This window comes from Physeter macrocephalus, chromosome 10 (assembly GCF_002837175.3).
Source record: "Physeter macrocephalus isolate SW-GA chromosome 10, ASM283717v5, whole genome shotgun sequence".
In the NCBI taxonomy this organism is placed as follows: Eukaryota; Metazoa; Chordata; class Mammalia; order Artiodactyla; family Physeteridae; genus Physeter; species Physeter macrocephalus.
This window is the reverse complement of record NC_041223.1, coordinates 7,415,793-7,423,623: the sequence shown is the minus strand read 5'-3', so window position 1 is coordinate 7,423,623 and position 7,831 is coordinate 7,415,793. Positions and strand designations below refer to the sequence as shown.

Genomic DNA, 7,831 nt, shown 5'->3' with positions numbered 1-7,831 from the left:
TAAACTTCCCTATTAGAACTGCTTTTGCTGCATCCCATAGGTTTTGGGTCATTGTGTTTTCACTGTCATTTGTTTCTAGGTATTTTTTGATTTCCTCTTTGATTTCTTCAGTCATCTCTTGGTTATTTAGTAGTGTATTGTTTAGCCTCCATGTGTTTGTATTTTTTACAGCTTTTTTCCTGTAATCGATACCTAGTCTCATAGCGTTGTGCTCAGAAAAGATACTTGACACTATTTCAGTTTTCTTAAATTCACCAAGGCTTGATTTGTGACCCAAGATATGATCTCTCCTGGAGAATGTTCCATGAGCTCTTGAGAAGAAAGTGTATTCTGTTGTTTTTGGATGGAATGTCCTATAAATGTCAATTAAGTCCATCTTGTTTAATGTATCATTTAAAGCTTGTGTTTCCTTATTCATTTTTATTTTGGATGATCTGTCCATTGGTGAAAGTGGGGTGTTAAAGTCCCCTACCGTTATTCTGTTACTGTCGATTCCCCTTTAATGGCTGTTAGCATTTGCCTTATGTATTGAGGTGCTCCTCTGTTGGGTGCATAAATATTTACAATTGTTATATCTTCTTCATGGATCGATCCCTTGATCATTATGTAGTGTCCTTCTTTGTCTCTTGTAATAGTTTTTATTTTAAAGTCTATTTTGTCTGATATGAGAATTGCTACTCCAGCTTTCTTCTGATTTCCATTTGCATGGAATATCTTTTTCCATCCCCTCACTTTCTGTCTGTATGTGTCCCTAGGTCTGAAGTGGGTCTCTTGTAGACAGCATATATATGGGTCTTGTTTTTTTATCCATTTAGCCAGTCTATGTCTTTAGGTTGGAGCATTTAATCCATTTACATTTAAGGTAGTTTTCAGTATGTATGTTCCTATTACCATTTTCTGAATTGTTTTGGGTTTGTTATTGTATGTCTTTTCCTTCTCTTGTGTTTCCTGCCTAGAGAAGTTCCTTTAGCATTTGTTGTAAAGCTGGTTTGGTGGTGCTGAATTCTCTTAGCTTTTGCTTGTCTATAAAGGTTTTAATTTCTCCGTCGAATTTGAATCAGATCCTTGCTGGGTGGGGTAATCTTGGCTGTAGGTTTTTCCCTTTCATCACTTTAAATATGTCCTACTATTCCCTTCTAGCTTGCAGAGTTTCTGCTGAAAGATCAGCTGTTAACCTTATGGGGATTCCCTTGTATGTTATTTGTTGTTTTTCCCTTGCTGATTTTAATATTTTTTCTTTGTACTTAATTTTTCATAGTTTGATTAATATGTGTCTTATTGTGTTTCTCCTTGGATTTATCCTGTATGGGACTCTCTGTGCTTCCTGGACTTGATTGACTATTTCCTTTTCCATATTAGGGACATTTTCAACTATAATCTCTTCTAATATTTTCTCAGTCCCTTTCTTTTTCTCTTCTTCTGGGACCCCTATAATTCAAATGTTGGTGAGTTTAATGTTGTCCCAGAGGTCTCTGAGACTGTCCTCAATTCTTTTCATTCTTTTTTCTCTATTCTGCTCTGCAGTAGTTATTTCCACTATTTTATCTTCCAGGTCACTTATCCATTCTTCTTCTCAGTTATTCTGCTACTGAATCCTTCTAGAGAATTTTAAATTTCATTTATTGTGTTGTTCATCATCGTTTGTTTGCTCTTTAGTTCTTCTAGGTCCTTGTTAAACGTCTCTTGTATTTTCTCCATTCCATTTCCAAGATTTTGGGTCATCTTTACTATCATTACACTGAATTCTTTTTCAGGTAGACTGCCTATCTCTTCTTCATTTGTTTGGTCTGGTGGGTTTTCACCTTGCTCCTTCATCTGCTGTGTGTTTCTCTGTCATCTCATTTTGCTTAACTTAATGTGTTTGGGGTCTCCTTTTCTCAGGCTGCAGGTTCGTAGTTCCCACTGTTTTTGGCGTCTGCCCCCAGTGGCTAAGGTTGGTTCAGTAGGTTGTGTAGGCTTCCTGGTGGAGGGGACTGGTGCCTGTGTTCTGGTGGATGAGGCTGGATCTTGTCTTTCTGGTGGGCAGGACCATGTCTGGTGGTGTGCTTTGGGGTTTCTGTGACCTTATTATTTTAAGCAGTCTCTCTGCTAATGGGCGGGGTTGTGTTCCTCTCTTGCTAGTTGTTTGGCATAGGGTGTCCAGCACTGTAGCTTGCTGGTCGTTGAGTGGAGCTGGGTCTTAGCGTTGAGATGGAGATCTCTGGGAGAGCTTTCGCCATTTGATATTACGTGGAGCCAGGAGGTCTCTGGTGGACCAATGTCCTAACTCGGCTCTCCCATCTCAGAGGCACAGGCCTGACACCCGGCTGGAGCACCAAGACCCTGTCAGCCCCACGGCTTTGGGGAAGTCTAAGGTTTTCTGCCAGCATTCAGTAGGTGTTCTGTAGGAGTTGTTCCACATGTATATGTATTTCTGATGTATTTGTGGAGAGGAAGGTGATCTCCACGTCTTACTCCTCTGCCATCTTGAAAGTCTCGCCCTCTCATTGTAGTTTTGATTTGCATTCCTCGAATAATTATCTATGTTGAGCATCTTTTCATGTGCCTACTGGCCATCTGCGTGTCTTATTTGGAGAAATGTTTATTTAGGTCTTCTGCCCATTTTTGATTGGGTTGGTTGTTTTTTTGTTATTGAGTTTTATGAGCTGCCGTTGAGTGGAGCTGGGTCTTAGCGTTGAGATGGAGATCTCTGGGAGAGCTTTCGCCATTTGATATTACGTGGAGCCAGGAGGTCTCTGGTGGACCAATGTCCTAACTCGGCTCTCCCATCTCAGAGGCACAGGCCTGACACCCGGCTGGAGCACCAAGACCCTGTCAGCCCCACGGCTTTGGGGAAGTCTAAGGTTTTCTGCCAGCATTCAGTAGGTGTTCTGTAGGAGTTGTTCCACATGTATATGTATTTCTGATGTATTTGTGGAGAGGAAGGTGATCTCCACGTCTTACTCCTCTGCCATCTTGAAAGTCTCGCCCTCTCATTGTAGTTTTGATTTGCATTCCTCGAATAATTATCTATGTTGAGCATCTTTTCATGTGCCTACTGGCCATCTGCGTGTCTTATTTGGAGAAATGTTTATTTAGGTCTTCTGCCCATTTTTGATTGGGTTGGTTGTTTTTTTGTTATTGAGTTTTATGAGCTGCTTGTATATTTTGGAAATTAAGCCCTTGTCAGTCGCATCATTTGCAAATATTTTCTCCCAGTCTGTAGGTTGTCTTTTCATTTTGCTTATGGTTTCCTTTGCTATGCCAAAGCTTTTACATTTAATTAGGTTTAGGTTTAATTGGGTCCCATTTGTTTATTTTGCGTTTGTTTCCTTTGCCTTGGAAGACTGACCTAAGAAAACATTGCTATGACTTATGTCAGAGAAAGTTTTGCCAATTTTCTCTTCTAGGAGTTTTATGGTGTCATGTCTTATATTTAAGTCTTTAAGCCATTTTGAGTTTATTTTTGCACAGCACGTGAGGGAGTGTTCAAGGCAAGTCTTTTGAGGTGGCGAACAGTTAGCTGGAGGGGACTGCCAGTAGGGGTTCAAAGAAGCCAAGGAAAGTGAGACTTTTTTTGAAGGTGGGAGTGGTCAGCCGTGCCCAGATGCTTCTGAGAATTCAAGTGAGATGTACCTGTGTGTCCCAGCAGGTGAGAACAAATGAGGTCACAACACCTTACTCAGCCAAATCTCAATGGCCCAGGCTCCTCACAAAGTCTGCTCTGCCCACCACTACCGCCAAATATATATGAAACCCAGGAAAATAGCATATTTTATTCAACAAATTCCTGACCTACCTCTGTAATGCTTTTGCCCCAACATATCTGGCTGCGTGTTCTTTGATTGACTCTCCATACAACAATGATTTTGTAACGTCATGTTCTATGAGAGAAGAGAAAAATAATTCATTCTTTCTCTACCCTTTTCTTATTGGTAGATTTAAAAACTTTCAGCTTCATATCTTATTATGGATAATGAAAGACAGCTTTTAAGGATTGTTGTCAAATTTAGGGAAACTTCCATCAAACTACTATTATGTATGAGCTGTAAGATTTGGAATACTTCCCAAGACTCTCTTCTAGCTTGGTACATTTCACATGCGCATATCACATCACATTATCGTGATTCATTCCATGGTCCTTCCCACTCCTGTCAGGTCAGTCAGCACGGTGGATATTAGGAATGTTCTAGAAGCCATTTTGCACCGGGACGGCCAGCAGTAACTCACACGGGAATGAATCCATGCCACACAAATGCACCCCACCGAACCCAAACTCAGTTCACCTTTAGCTGAATCCCAAAAATGCCCACGCCCGCTCCAGTGCCGTTTAACCTAAAGAGATGGAGGGAAGGTCAGTGTGGAAAGAAGCAGAGGTTTTAGCCAATTTTGTCTAAAATATTTTATTTTGCAAACTTTACAAACGCATACGACCACATGAATACATTGCTAGTGTAACCGAAAGTGGGGTCTGGCTGCTGGCCGCTCAAAAGCCAGTAAAGAGTCAAGCTTGGTGGAAAGGAAAGTTTGCTTTATTTCGGATGCTTGCAACCAGGAGGAAGGGCAGGTGCCTGTCCAAAGGCCACCTCCGCCCCCCCCACCCCAGCCCCCACCGACAGCTGGTGGGCAGGAGCTTTTATAGGCAGGAGGGGGCTACCTGCAGAAACAGCACAGTCCGCTCTGACCGTCATCTTGAAATTAATCATGAGGTGCTCTGAAGGGCGTCATCTTGATTGTTTTAAGTACAGTTAATTTCAGTTCCAGGGTCGGTTTGTTCCCATTTCCTTGAGGCCAATTTTCGGAATTGTAGCAGCTTATGTCACAGCTACAGCCTGGTCATCATGTGGTTGACTTCTTCCACCTGGTGGGTTTCAGTATCTGCAAGACAGCTCACAGGATGTGGCTCAGAATATTATCTATAGCCCTTGAGGAGGAACCAAAGGTCCTTGACTCTGCTTAATGACTAAACTATTATTATTTGGTCTCCTTTGACTGTTTTCCTTTGTTTCTGCATTTTCTCATTTCTCTGATTAAACTTATTCTTTGGCTAAAGTTTTTCCACAGACAAAAGACAGGCTGAGGACATGGGGGGCATAGACCATAGGGTCCTGCTCCGTTTCACTAAGACCCTTCCAGAGCCTCAGAAGGGCCGTTGAAGCGTCTCTTGCTGTGGTAGGAATCACCGCAGAACACGGTGACTTAAAATGAGAATAATCATTTCATCATCTCACACGATTCTGGAGGTTGACTGGGCTCAGCCAGGCGGCTCTCTCACTCGGGCTCCCTGGGGGCTCGAGTTCAGATGCTGGCTGGGTCTGGGATCATCTCAAAGGGCTCCTCACTCGCGTGTCTCAGGGTGGATACTGCCTGTCGCTGGGACCTCAGGTCGCATGTGGGCTAGAGCACCTGTGGCCTCTGCGTGGATCCTGGGCTTTCTGGAAGTGTAGCAGCCGGCTTCCTATCTCCTTTATGACCAAGCCTGGGGAGTCACAAGCATCACCCCCACCATAATCACAGACTTGCTCAGACCGCCAGGGAGGACACATGGACCCCAGCTTTCAGTGGGAGGAGCGTGACCTCACACCGTGGGAGGATCACGCGTGATGGGCGGTCCTGTTGTTGCCATCGTGGAAAACACCGTCTGCCACGGGGCCCGTGGAAGGGAGGAGCCCTGCAGCTTAAGCTTTCGTCATTTCTCTGTACATCTCGATCTATTCACTTGTGTTCCCCAATTCAGCCTTTTCTATAGCTTCTCAACGGTGCGTCCCTAAAAACTCTTCCTTCTCCTGCCTTAACGCAGATCAAATCCTCGGAGTTTGCCCGAGCAGCTTCAAGCACGTCGGCTCTACTGAAGGTCAAGCCAGAGATTCGTCCTTCCTCCGCCACCCCTGCTGGTGGTGTCAGAACACTCCGGCATCACTGTGTCTTTGCTAGGTAAAGGGACTTGTTCACTCTGGTGGCCCCCGCACCCAGTGAGCTCCAGTCTGTCCTTGTACTCAGAAAGGGCAGCTTTAGGTAAGTGGGAGGATATCCTCCCCGTCATGTTCAGTCATGGCTGTAACAACACAAAGCTGCCTGGGGGTCCAAACCGTCGCGATCTTTAATGGTCATAGTCGCGCGATCCTTCTTCCGCAGAGCGTACAGAAGTGTGCTTTTTGCACCGTGGCGTCAGGGTCGGAACGGATTCCTCGAATTAGCCCCATATTCTGTCTCAAACCAGTGGTCCGTCCCACCTGACGTCACGGTGTTGGGTAGACCTCTGTGCGTAAGGGCCTTTTCCCCTTAACTGTACACTTTCTCTCAGGAAGTCTGGGTGGTTTCCCACAAATCGTTCACCCCTTTATATCCCCGTGCTTCAAGAGGCATTAGGGTATCCGCATCCTAGTATTTTTCTCCCAGGCAGCTCCTCTGTACCCAGGTCAGTGAGGGGAGGTGGAGGGTTCTCCCAGCTTCGTGGCAGTGTTCAGCCCAGACAGAGCATCCGTCCGGGGACACCGGACTCTGTTCATCAGCACTGGCCGAGCTCCCTTCCCACTCAGCCAGAGCGTCACTGTGCAAAGATAAAGACTGAAAATGTTCCTTGACCGTAGCAGCGAGGGAATCGGCAGCACGGAGGGGGAGGAGAAGACAGGCCACAGCTGCAAAGCACCCGCCGATAGATGGTCGGCGGGGCAGGGAAGGGGGCACGGGAGGCGAGAGCCCTGATCCAGCAGCGGGAAGCTTGCTGTCCCCCAGGCAGGAAGCTGAGGGAGTTTCCTTCAGGGTCTGTTTCCCCCCCAGAGTAGAAGGTGTGTTCATCTTCATCTTCAGAGCGTGGCCGGGGGCGGGTTGGGATACTGGAGACGGAGGAAGTAGGGCAGTCTAGAACCAGCGCCCGAGGAGATTCACAGAGGGATGGAGCGGAACACAGGGGCTGGCTGCCCAGAGGCGCGGTCTGGACCCTGGAGCCTGGCGGCCCCTCCAGCCTCTCAGGAGGATGAGCTGGGACCTGGTTTGATCAAGTTCTCATGGGCGCCCTGTCCCAGTGGACAGGCCAATTATTTGGCTTCCAGCACCTTCACCCCTGCTGGAAATACCACCTGTCTCTGATGGTTGGAGGGACACTGGCCCCACCCGGCTATGTACTGAATGCCCGGATGCTCTGGCTAAACCCGAGTGGAGAGCGTGGCGGGAGCTCAGAGGAGAGGGGGGCGGTGAACTTGGCTTTGCGTGCTTGGCAGGAGCGACAATGATGGGTGACAGTGATGCCGTTTGCTAAAGACTGTGTTTTAAGAATATCATCTTTGGCTCTGTCATCAAGAATTCATTTCACTCGCCTGGCACTTGGAGGCATCTGAGTTTGCAACCCCTGACTGGAGCAAAGAAGCAGGTGAGGAGCTTTGGGGGAGGAGAGATAAAAGTGGAAAATTAGGGGCTTCCCTGGTGGCGCAGTGGTTAAGAATCCACCTGCCAATGCAGAGGACACGGGTTCGAGCCCTGGTCTGGGAAGATCCCACATGCCGCGGAGCAGCTAAGCTTGTGCACCACAACTACCGAGCCTGCACTCTAGAGCCCGCGAGCCACAGCTGCTGAGCCCGTGAGCCACAACTACTGAAGCCCGTGAGCCACAACTACTGAAGCCCGCACACCTAGAGCCCGTGCTCCACAACAAGAGAAGGCACAGCGATGAGAAGCCCGCGCACCGCAACGAAGAGTAGCCCCCGCTCGCCGCAACTAGAGAAAAGCCAGAGTGCAGCAACGAAGACCCAACGCGGCCACAAATAAATAAATTTACTTTTAAAAAGTGGAAAATCAGGGGCTTCCCTGGTGGCGTGGTGGTTGCGCGTCCGCCTGCCGATGCAGGGGAACCGGG

General features: G+C 47.0%; 1 long non-coding RNA gene across 3 annotated transcripts in view; it reads left to right on the top strand.

Moving 5' to 3' along the window:
* The window catches only part of LOC102978756 (uncharacterized), a 10,326-nt gene extending 2,559 nt beyond the window's left edge, over positions 1 to 7,767 (top strand). The window contains exons 2-4 of one of the 3 annotated variants that reach the window (XR_003681601.2): positions 5,780 to 5,913; positions 7,200 to 7,348; positions 7,438 to 7,767. This is a non-coding gene — a long non-coding RNA (uncharacterized lncRNA). Of the gene's footprint in view, positions 1 to 2,655; positions 5,914 to 7,199; positions 7,349 to 7,437 lie in introns of those variants that run through there. The other 2 variants (XR_003681602.2, XR_449117.3) reach the window with 2 other exon arrangements.
* The last annotated feature ends 64 nt before the right edge of the window (positions 7,768 to 7,831 follow it).